The sequence below is a fragment of the Lagenorhynchus albirostris genome, chromosome 5 (genome assembly GCF_949774975.1).
Source record: "Lagenorhynchus albirostris chromosome 5, mLagAlb1.1, whole genome shotgun sequence".
NCBI classification, from domain to species: Eukaryota; Metazoa; Chordata; class Mammalia; order Artiodactyla; family Delphinidae; genus Lagenorhynchus; species Lagenorhynchus albirostris.
The window spans coordinates 92,323,509-92,335,869 of record NC_083099.1 but is presented as its reverse complement, the minus strand read 5'-3'; the positions used below and the strand labels follow the sequence as shown (position 1 = coordinate 92,335,869).

The following is a 12,361-nucleotide window of genomic DNA, read 5'->3' as shown; positions in this document are numbered from 1 at the left end:
CTCATTACTCAGATTTATTTCCTTTATAGAATTTAACATTTACAGAAATAACCTAATCTCTTTAAATGTTTACATTTATTATATGTCTTCCCCATATAGAATGTAAGATATTTAGGACATACATTTTGCTTGTATTTTTCACCATTATATTTCTAGGACCTTAAACAGTACCTGCGACATAGAAGGAGAAAAATAAATATTTGCTTAAATACATTAAAGCAGGGTCTTAGTATATTTTGTTCATTTTGTCACTATACAATATACAAATAACTTACAGAAGGACATCTCCACCTTGGTTAGATTCTAAAGAACTGGTCACAATCCATTAATTCCCTCTGTTCCCTAAAGAAAGAAGGAAAAAAACACTACATGATGCATGCCAGAAGATCTGCATAACATCTCTTTCTTTAAAATTTCTCCTTCTCCTCTTGCTTAGTTTCACTGATTGAAATTCTAGTCATTTTCTTCTGATAATTTTCTTCTTGAAGCCTTTCACAATCCCCCTCTGTCTCAGATAGATATTATCTCTCCTTCTTTTCAATCTCTCTCATAAACATTCTTCTTCCATCCTATCTGTATAGATACTTGGGTCCTGAATGTTTCCAATTTAATAAAAAACTTCTTGAGAGGAGAAAATATCCATGTTTATCTTTTATTCTTCTACTTCCTCATAGTGCTGTGCACACATTATCTTAAATAAATATTTTAATCAAATTTACTCTAAAATATCTCAGGTAGCTTAGCAAAAGATAAGACCATTTATGATGAGAAGAAAGTAAATAGGTTAGTAGGAAGAAGAGGACTTAATTAGGTAAAGGGGTCATTAGTGCCAAGCCCTCCTGATTCATTTCCTTGTCTACTGTCCCAAATCTTCTAATCAATTTCCCATACCAGACCCTAATAAATCCATAAGCCTACTGCTTAAAATACTTCAGTGAATAAACACTGGCTTCAGAATCAAATAAAAGTTTCTTAAAATGTCATACAACAGTTGGCTTATGCAACCTACACATCATCCCACCACCACCTCCCTATCCATATGTAGCTCAGAATATGTCATGTTCACTTTATGCTTGTAGGGCGCTGCATATGCATAGAGCACTGCTACTTCCCTCTATCCACTTGGATTATTCATTTTATCCTTCAAGACATAATTCAAGTGCTACTTCCTCAAGAAAACTTCCTGATTTTCTTAATTCAATCAGGTGTTCTTCTGCTATGTTAAAATAGTCTTGAGCAAAATCTTACCGTAGGGCTGCCTACTGTAATTCTTTGATTTTTTTAATCTTATTAAGCCAAAAGATTGTAATCCCTCCCTCAGAAAAGGGCTCTGGCTTGTTCACCTCCATATCTCATAATACCCAGCAGAGTGCTTAGAAATTAATTTGGCGTTAAAAAATCTTCCTGTTAAATAAGTGGGTGAATGAACAAGTGAATGAATGGATGTATAGGTAGATATATTGATGGCTGAATAATATATTAGTTTGCAAGGATAGTGGGTTTCCTTTTTTTAAAGAACATTATTCTTGGGAACTTGATGCTACTGTTTCTTATACTGATTTTGACAAATAGGAAGTAATATATCTTGGGGATGAAAATATGCTGTGAGGGAAAGTGAACCTAACACGAATGACCTGAGACTAAATAATTAGCTTAGTGGCTCCGGGAGATGAATGTTTAATACACTCAACTGCTTAGTCATTCTTTTTTCATTGTCATTTATCATTGTCATTCCTATAACTGATAGATATTATAGATGCAAAGAAAAAGGGAGAGACATTGTGGCATACTCAATGTCAAAAGCATATTTTGAGCTCATGTCTCAGCGAAGACATTGTCTGATATTAGATATCTGGATCAGGGCTGCTCCCCTAAACCATGAACTCTTTGCTTTTCTTGGGCATGATGCCAGTTCAACTTGAAGCAAAGTTGAAGTCTGCAGCACTGAAAGCTATTTGGGGCATTGTCCCTGAAAGCCTCACCTGCTATCTGCTGGGCTTGCATAACATTCCACTGGGGCATTCCAGAGAACAGAAATATTAAAGCTGGCCTGTAGCCTAGATGATGACTTATTCATAATATTTCAAAGGGAACTTATTTTGCCAGCAATGCAAAGAAACACATGGCCAACCGTTTTCTAAGTGACCTCTTCTCTTGGAGCTTTGATATTTAGCAGTCTTTAGGCAAGAATTCTCTTTATGAAATGCCTTGCGTATATGTTTTTCTATATCTGAAACGAAAGATCATGGTACAAAATATAATTAAACACTAACTTAATAATGTTCTAAGTGTATAAAATCTAATAATGCTCTAAGAGAGCATATTGAGGCAAGACTAGCAGGGGAATAAGTGGCAAGTGAATAAGTGTGGTAGGAAGGTAGAGAAGAGGGAACGATATTTCTGGAAAGATCTATTGCAGAATAATTCAGACACAGAACACAGGATCTCATGGCATTGGCAGCCATCAGAAACTGGTCTTCAGCAGTCAAAACAGCATGATTTCACTGATTATCTGTCCCATAAGACTTGAGGACAGGCTGTCATTTTATGGTACAGAACAAGAGTGTGTTATGGCTTTGATGCCTCTTATTCCATGGGGAAGCCATTTTGAATTCAAGATCCAAACAAGAAGAGAGTCTCACTGACAAAAATGTTTGAATGATTTTTTTGTGACCCCTCTTCCATTTCACAAGAACACTGGATGCAACAACTCAGGTCAGAGTAAAAACTTTCCATGGTAACTTCCCAGGTTAATCAGAAAATTAACTCAAAAAAAAAAAAACCTACAAGCAAAAAGTGGACATCTCAGCATGGGACAAGAACAATATAAAACCTGCAGAACTGGATCTAACTGGGCTACACCCCTTAGTTACACTGAGAGTTACCATCAGTTCCTGGTGGAAGAGATCTGGGGAATGATGTGTAAACTCATAATAGTTTTTGTATCTGTAGAGTGAGCTGATTTTAATTTTTCTTACAAGTGTAGATTTAGACATCAGTATGAACAAACTCTTTTGGCAACTCCACGAAAGCTTGCATTAAAGACGAATTAAAAATGTCCTGTTATTATATATGTTGTATGTAGGTGTTCTAAAAGGGTTGTACATATATGATAATTGGAATTAAAGTTCTGTTGTCCAATGTGGACAAACTTAAGGTGAAGCCTTGTGTTAAGGAATAAATGAGTTAAAATACATAAGAGTCAAAGTGCCTCATCCATAATATGAGTCATTCCTGCTTTGATGGTTATTATACAGTTTTGTCTTGAATCTTCTTTGTGTCTAGATATGATTTATATAAAATGGGAATACTTAAATTCCTTTGTGATTTAATTTATAAAAATATATTTATATATTGTCATTTCACACATATTAGCTCAAGAAATAATGACCATCTGGGGGAACAACTGCCAGTCTGTTATTCAGAAAAGGACAATATTTATTGAGCTACCATTATGTGTGATGTATCATGATATACCACAAGTAGAAAGAGATAAGCTACCTATTTCAACCTTTCAAGGATTTATAGTGAAAAGGACAAATTATTAACTCCCATTTTACAAAAATAATTGAAGCTCTGGGAGATTATGTTGCTCAATCTCACATAAAGATAATAATAACAAAGAGCATTCAACTACGAAACTCCTCTGGAAACTAGAAGGATAGGGTTTTGCTTTAACAAGAGAAGGAAAATGTGCTTTGCTGAGCAAGGAAGGGGATGTGGAAGAGCATAAAGAGAGCACGTGGAAGAGCATAAAGAGAGCACAGGGAAGGAAATAATGACCTTTTGGGAGAAACTGAAATCGCAGCATTACCCTCATACATGCTATTGTTCTAGGATTTCTTCTCCTTCCTTCTTCCTTTTTATTAAAAAAATAAATTTTTAAAATAAAAATTTTAAAATAAATTAAAAGAGCAGATCATTTTTTCTCTAATTTTATCCCTGTCATTTTTTGAAAAAACTACAAGGTTTGATGAAAACGAACACTGCATGAAGGCAAAAAACAGATCAGTTCATAAGGAGGAAGCAATCACCCTGGTTCCCTCTTTTGAAATAGTTTTTTTTATCATTGGTAATGGAATTTCGTTTTGTCCTAAAAGCCATTCTTCCAGTAACATTTAAGAAAAAACAATATGAACTCAATACTAACTGTGGGTTCACTGCTGTACTTTTGGTCCATAATGTTTGAAGCATCAATTATCTCTTTTGTGAGAAAAAGAGTGAATTTATGACCCATGACAGCAAAGACAATCATTTTTCTTTCACAGCCATCTGCACAAATTGTATTTCCTTTACTGGATCCTTTAATTGTGCTTCTTAATCAGATGTTCAAACCCTTAAATTCTCTCAAGCTCCCCGCTCTCTTTTGCACCCCCTCCTGCCCTTCCCCAAGAGGCAATTAATAATCACTAGAGTATGTGCCTTTTCTTTGTAAAACTGTTAATGCTAAAATCTCCAGTAAGAACTTCTGATTATTGTGCTCTGCAGGTGGCCTTTCCTGTTTCTTGTCCTTTCCCAAAACATCCTCTAAGCAACTTATGCTAATTAACTATAGCCTAAAAGATAAAACTTCAAATTATGCTTTACAGAAAAGAACCTTCATAATTGTCCAAAGGAAAAAAGGCACTGGCATCAAGTTTCTTTTAGAATTTCATATTTTCAAAAAAACAATATCTTAATGTTAAATTAAGTCCTTAAATTTGTAAAATAATAATAGCTAGATAGTAAGCACAAGAATTTAGCCACACAGTAGGCTTATGGTTAGATGACTTTTATCTATATAATTGAACTCAGCTTATTTTAGAACTTCTCATTTTGCTCAATACCTCTCATCTTATTTTTAGGTAATCAGTTCAGTTTTTATGTTAGGTACTTACATAACTAGTCAGTCAATTATGGATCTTCCTCAGTAGTCTTCTCTTTTCTTTTTTCCTTCTCTTTGAAGTGATCTAAGTTTGATGAGCAGGGTTAGGGTGGCTTATTTATTGCCCTGGCATCATGGGGAATTTTTTTCTACCATTATTTTTCATCTGCTTTGGCCTACACTGAGAGTAACTCATTCTTCTTGGTCTGTGGCATTGTATGCTGGCGTCTATCGCTAATGTCCATGATCGGTCCACGACCTCTGGTATCCAGGTCTAGGACTCATTGTGCTTCCATGTATATCTTTGGTTAGGCTCACTTGTTCTCAGCCAGAACCATACTCTCTAACTGGACCTAGGGAACTTTCATAGACACTCCCAGATAGTGATGGAATGCAAGGACCCTACAAATCTGACTTTAAGCCCATTCCCTTTGGCTCCACCCATGTCCATTGCTACGATAACCACTCAGGATTCAGTCTGGACATGGGATCACTCTAAGAGAATCTAATATCTCACACTATCGCCTAGGAAGGGAGACATGTCTGTCTTAGACCCCACTAAACTTACTCTCACACCCAACCTTTTGCAATCTGCCCTACAGAAGATGTTAGATCCTTTCCAAAGGACTCAAGAAGCATCTAAAGTTCTAGCCATATCTTTTCTAAATCTCTCCCTCTCTCTCCATCTGATTAGTTCTACTGTTTTCTCTATTTACTATAGCAGGAAAATGCGCTCTTATATAATTCATAGATTTCATTTGTGATGTGGTATAGGCATAATCTTTCTGTTCTGAGCTCACTAGTTTTTTAACATAATAGAACCCAAATCCTTTTGTCTACAAAAATTCTAGTATTTGCAATAGAGACTCAATTCTATCCCAAGACAGTTCTATATTTTAAAAATGTGTTCAGAAATTCAATAGACTCCTTTGTTTTATTCTGTGTCAACTCTTTCCCAGAATAAATAAATGCCACTGAGTCACTGGGCAAATGGCCTCAGGAAAATGAGAAAATTTTTGATCTCTGTAAGAAAATTTAAAACTCTGTTATCATCTCAAAATATTATTAAATTAAATCTTAGATTCATTTGCAAATTTAATATTCTCTTGGCAAGTAAAATACATATTTTCTGGGTGGAGACAGAGTCTGCCCAACTATATCAATTATTGCCAGAAACAATAAACCTGATCTTTTGTCAGAAATAATATTAACCTTTAATCCCAAACAGTCCTCGGACCTTGTGTTCACACCACGTAAGATAGAATATTTAGAATGCTACTGTTGTGGGATCTGACTAAACCAGATAAGACAACTGAGTTGGTGGGTAAGGTTTTTAACATTTCAGGCAGAGACATATTCTGATCTGTAATTTATCCAAATCTAGGTAATAGTATGCTTGACAATGTACATGAGTATTCTATCCTTAAAACTTAAATTATGTTCTATTCTTAAAACAGAACAACAAATTCCATTACAGCCAAATGCTATCACATGAAACTTTCAAAAGTGTACTTATTGGGCTTCCCTGGTGGTGCAGTGGTTGAGAGTCCGCCTGCCGATGCAGCGGACACGGGTTCGTGCCCCAGTCCGGGAGGATCCCACATGCCGCGGAGAGGCTGGGCCCCTCAGCCATGGCCGCTGAGCCTGCGCGTCCGGAGCCTGTGCTCCGCAACGGGACAGGCCGCAACAGTGAGATGCCAGCGTACCGCAAAAAAAAAAAAAAAAAGTGTACTTATTAAATATGGTTGGCCAAAAAGTTCGTTCGTATTTTTCCATACGCTCACTCTAGCAGTGCTTAGTTGTCTTTAACTTCATTTGCAACAATTTTGTTAGATTCTATTGTGACAGCTGTCATATCAGCGTGCACTAAAAAAAAAAAAAAATCAAAATTGGTGAATTTTTGCGTGGCCATTTTAATATTGAAGATGGAAGATAAAAAGCAACATTTTCGGCATATTATGCTTTATTATTTCAAGAAAGGTAAAAACACAACTGAAACGCAAAAAAAAAAAAGATTTTTTTTGCAGTGTATGGAGAAGGTGCTGTGACTGATCAAACATGTCAAAAGTGGTTTGAGAAGTTTCGTGCTGGAGATTTCTTGCTGGATGACGTTCCACGGTTAGGTAGACCAGTTGAAGTTGATAGTGATCAAATAGACACTAACTGAGTACAATCAATGTTATACCACACAGGAGATAGCTGACATACTCAGAATATCCAAATCAAGTGTTGAAAATTATTTGCACCAGCTTGGTTATGTGAATCGCTTTGATGTTTGGGTTCCACGTAAGTTAAGCGAAAAAAACCTTCTTGACCGTATTTCTGCATGCGATTCTCTACTTAAATGTAACGAAAACGTTCAATTCTTAAAACAAGTTGTGATGGGCAATGAAAAGTGGATATTGTACAATAATGTGGAATGCAAGAGAGCGTGGGGCAAGTGAAATGAACCACCACCAACCACACCACAAGACGGTCTTCATCCAAAGAAGGTGATGTTGTGTATATGGTGGGATTGGAAGGGAGTCCTCTATTATGAGCTCCTTCCGGAAAACTCAACGATTAATTCCAACAAGTACTGCTCCCGATTAGACCAACTGAAAGCAGCAGTCAGTGAAAAGCGTCCGGAATTAGTCAACAGAAAATGCATAATCTTTCATCAGGATAACGCAAGACCTCATGTTTCTTTGATGACCAGACAAAAACTGTTACAGCTCGGCAGGGAAGTTCTGATTCATTCGCCATATTCTCCAGACATTGCACCTTTGGATTTCCATTTATTCTGGTCTTTACAAAATTCTCTTAATGGAAAAAATTTCAATTCCCTGGAAGACTGTAAAAGGCACCTGGAACAATTCTTTGCTCAAAAAGATTAAAAATTTTTGGAAAGATGGAATTATGAAGTTGCCTGAAAAATGGCAGAATGTAGTGGAACAAAACGGTGAATATGTTGTTCAATAAAGTTCTTGGTGAAACTGAAAAATGTGTCTTTTATATTTTTACTTAAAACCCGAAAGAACTCTTTGGCCAACCCAATACAACTGAATTAAGTCCCTCAATACAATGGTTGGATTTGAAATAAAACTCAGTACTTTAAGAGTATAGGTTTTATCTCATGCATCTGAATTACATCCACATTTTAAGATGTAAACATGGGATCAGCATGACCAATGCTCTGGCTAGGTGGCTCTTAATTTTTTAACAGAGTATACAGTGTCACTGAACCACTCTTTCACTTGTGGTATACCATGAACTGATCATTCATTCTACACATGTATTTACGAAAGAAAAAAATTGAAAATTGATCTGATTTGACTATATTTTGCCATGGATTGACAATCTTACTGTAGATCTTAAAGTTTCCCTCTCAGACTCTTTGATATATATCTTAATGGTATTGTGTGGCCATCACTTACACTGTCTGTCCTGGTGATAATCAATCTGAATTGGGAATGAGCCAGTTTTCTTACCATCATTAAGAGATTCCTTAATTAGTGTGCAGCTGCGGTCAATACTGGCATTCACATTTTTTAAAGAACACTTTCAAAATTTTATTCCTAGTTTTACTTTAAACACTTAACAGAATCAAGATGAGTTCTGTAACTCATCTACCTTCCTAAAGTAAAAATGGGAAAACAATCATGGAATATAGTCTCATTGTTTCAATTTGTTTCTTTCTCTTTCATCTCTCAATAATGACTCCCTTCCTCACTAAGTAGCTCTATTACATTTACCACTCTATTCTAAAATTGTCCTTTTGTTCTTGTGAATTGTTTAATTCATTATGAGAGAAGCACAGTCATTTATGAGAGCCTTCATTATATTATTTTCAGTATGTTGGAAGTGTAAGTGGCATCTTTTGTTCTTTTCCATCTGCAACACATATGCCATCACTCTTTCCTGCCTGAAATGCATTTTCTAAAGTATGACTTTATTAGAATATAGGCTAAGCTTTAAAATAATCTCCCAAATAAAGCTAAACAGATAACTATATAAAGCTGCCAGTTGTAATTTTAGTGAGTTTAATTTTTTTTGAGAATTTATTTCTTTCCACTAAACCAAATAAAATTCAAATACAATTGTCTCTAAATGCAAAAGGTACTACACTGATTATTACAGGAGACACAAAGATGATTAACACTCAGTTTTTGCCCTCAGAAGAGCTAAGATCCATTCTAATGGGAAGGACAAACCCAGTACAGAATAAACAGAAGCCCAGACTTGAAGTCAAATGAGACAGGTGACAGATCTGTTTAAGGAAATTCAGTAGAACTAAGGGGAATCAGGAAAGGTTTTATAAAAGGTGTGTCCTCTGAGATACACTTTAAAGTAGGTGTGGCAGAGAATGCTAGCTGCTTACCTAAACCAATGTTCTTACTTTTCCAGACACACATCTAGCCTACAAGTCCAACCTCCCTTGCAATTCAGTTATTTGACTGAGTTCTAGGAATTATGAAAAGGACCACATGCCAAACATCTGATTAGCCTGTGAGGAGAGCAAGAAATAAAACTGTACTGTGTTAATCAATGGTAATTTTGAATTTTTTGTTACAACAGCTAGCATTAATTACTTAAAAATATTCACTATCTCTATCAAATGAGAACAACTTAAAATTTGAGTTCTTTAATCTTCAGCATGTTATGTGTAGCTTTCTGAGGTCTTTCTTCCTTTGGGTTATTTTTTCAGTCCTTTCCTTGTTCATATCTTTCATTGTTTTTTTTTTTTTTTTCTCTCCTGACAATATTCTCTGGGGAAAAATCTTCAGGTTCTACACATGTGTGCTTCAATCTATTTTGTTCATTAACCACTGTCCTGTTTGAATTACATAGGCCTTCCATATCCCAAGCATCTCCCCAGTTCCAAATTCGGGTTTTATAAATTATAGTACATGTAATTCCAGTCTGGTCTTAAAGCTCTCACAATTTCTTGAAATTTGCAAACTCTTCATAATTATCAGAAGAATTTTAGTTTTAAAATATGTTTTTACTTTTTTTTCTACTTATCTTTCTTTTAGTAGCTTTAATAATACAGCATGTGAAAATAGTAGTGAAAGTAGAACTGCTTGTCAGAAGAGTATAGGAGAGAAAATGAACCTCACATGGATTTTTTTTGTGAGCACACATAAATTCAAGCAGTTTTTCTGTTGAGCTATTCATTTGGAGGGGTGATAAATATTAAACAAAAATAAAAACTGAGAAACAAAGCAAAAAAGAAATCTTACAGGAACTTTGGTCCACATGTCCCTAATTCTCATTTGCCCTGTCTTTGTCCATAAGAATATGGTAACTCATGCAAAGCTGAATTAGAATCCTATTAATGTACACATACATTATAAATATTAAGATTTAAAAATGTAATACTGCTGGCATTCTAATTTCAATTACCCAAGGTACAGTACAAAGCAATTTAAGCTTTCAGTGATAACTCCATCTACTTTTAAAAAATATATTTATTTATTTTGGCTGCGCCAGGTCTTAGTTGCAGCACTCGGGATCGTTGTTGCGGAATGCTTAGTTGCAGCATGTGTGATCTTTAGTTGTGGCATGCATGTGGGTTCTAGTTCCCTGACCAGGGTTAGAACCCCAGCCCCCTGCACTGGGAGCACTCAGTCTTACCCACTGGACCACCAGGGAAGTCCCAAACTCCATCTACTTTGAATAACAGCAAACCTCAAGTTACTAAATAACTTAAAAACCAAAGATGTAGCTGTAGTGAAAATAAAATATTGATAGTTGCTGTACTGAAGGCATGTCCAGAGTGATGTGATAGCTCAGACGAAGGCACATTGGAGGATAATCTATTAGGTTGCACAGTAGCTTTCCAGACAGAAAGAGAAGAAAATCTGTCTAGTCTGGAGTATAAAAAGGAATGGTTTTCTCTGGATATATGCCTAGGAATGGGATTGCTGGGCCATATGGTACCTCTATTTTTAGTTTCTAAGGAACCTCCATACTGTTCTCCATAGTGGCTGTATCAATTTACATTCCCACCAACAGTGTAGGAGGCTTCCCTTTTCTCCATACTCTCTCCAGCATTTATTGTTTGTAGAAGTTTTGATGATGGCCATTCTGACTGGCGTGAGGTGATACCTCATTTTAGTTTTGATTTGCACTTCTCTAATAATTAGTGATTTCATGTGTTTTGTTGGCCATCTGTATGTCTTCTGTAGAGAAATGTCTATTTAGGTCTTCTGCCCATTTTTTGATTGGGTTGTTTGTTTTTTTGATATTGAACTGCATGAGCTGTTTGTAAATTTTGGAAATTAATCCTTTGTCAGTTGCTTCGTTTGCAAATATTTTCTCCTATTCTGAGGGTTGTCTTTTCACGTTTTTTACGGTTTCCTTTGCTGTGCATATGACCCAGCAATCCCACTCGTAGGCATATATCTGGAGAAAAACATAATTCGAAAGGATGCATGCACCCCAATGTTCATTGCAGCACTATTTATAATACAATAGCCAGGGCATGGAAGCAACCTAAGTGTCCATCAGCAGATGAATGGATAAAGAAGATGTGGCACGTACATGCAATGCAATATTACCCAGCCATAAAAAGAAATGAAATTGAGTTATCTGTAGTGAGGTGGATGGACCTAGAGTCTGTCACAGAGTGAAGTAAGTCAAAAAGAGAAAAACAAATATTGTAAAATATCACTTATATGTGGAATCTAGAAAAATGGTACAGATGGACCTATTTGCAAAGCAGAAATAGAATCACTGATGTAGAGCACAAAACTTATGATTACCAAGGCGGGAAGGGGAGGTGGGAAGAATTGGGATATTGGGACTGACATATATACACTACTATGTGTAAAATAGATAACTAATGCGAACCTACTGCCTAGCACAGGGAACTCTACTCAGTGCTCTGCGGTGATCTAAATGGGAAGGAAATTTTAAAAAGAGAGGATATATGTATACATATGACTGATTCACTTTGCTATACAGCAAGAAACTAACATAACATTGTAAAGCAACTATCCTCCAGTAAAATTAAAACAAAGAAACAAACAAACCCTAGAACCTGAAAAGAAAGGGATGGTTGTTAGGAAAATAGACAAAAGACTAACTATGGTCAGAATCAGGGCCCATATGAAGTATCAGGAAATGAGGAGACAAATTACATAGATGGTAAATTGTAGGACAGTGTAAACCTATGCAAATATGAGCAATGGTGAAAGAGTCTGTAGAAGACTGTGGCCTCTGCATCTCATGGTATAGGTGAAGTTGCCAAAAGTCAGAAGGGCAGTTAGGAAGAAAAGATGGACATACAGTGGAACAGAAAAAGAGCAAAGTAGAACTCATGAAGGCAGACTAGAACCAACAGGCACAAACTGAAATGCATGTCTGTTTCCCACAGCCTCCAACCATGATGGTATAGCTGACCTGTAGGTGAAGCTGGAGACCCACACCATGGAGCTGCATACTCAGCTGGCCCAGGACTTAGAGAAACTGTAGGAGATCAAACGGGAGCTGGAGCGGCTGTGAACCCCCAGC

The 12,361-nt window shown here is 36.2% G+C and overlaps 1 protein-coding gene across 1 annotated transcript in view; it reads right to left on the bottom strand.

The window, feature by feature from the left end:
- Positions 1-274: 274 nt before the first annotated feature.
- LOC132520622 (SCAN domain-containing protein 3-like) overlaps positions 275-12,361 on the bottom strand; it is a 193,437-nt gene continuing 181,350 nt past the window's right edge. Inside the window, exon 4 of the mRNA XM_060149365.1 lies at positions 275-342. The gene's annotated coding sequence lies outside the window, so the exon portion shown is untranslated. The remainder of the gene's footprint in view (positions 343-12,361) is intronic.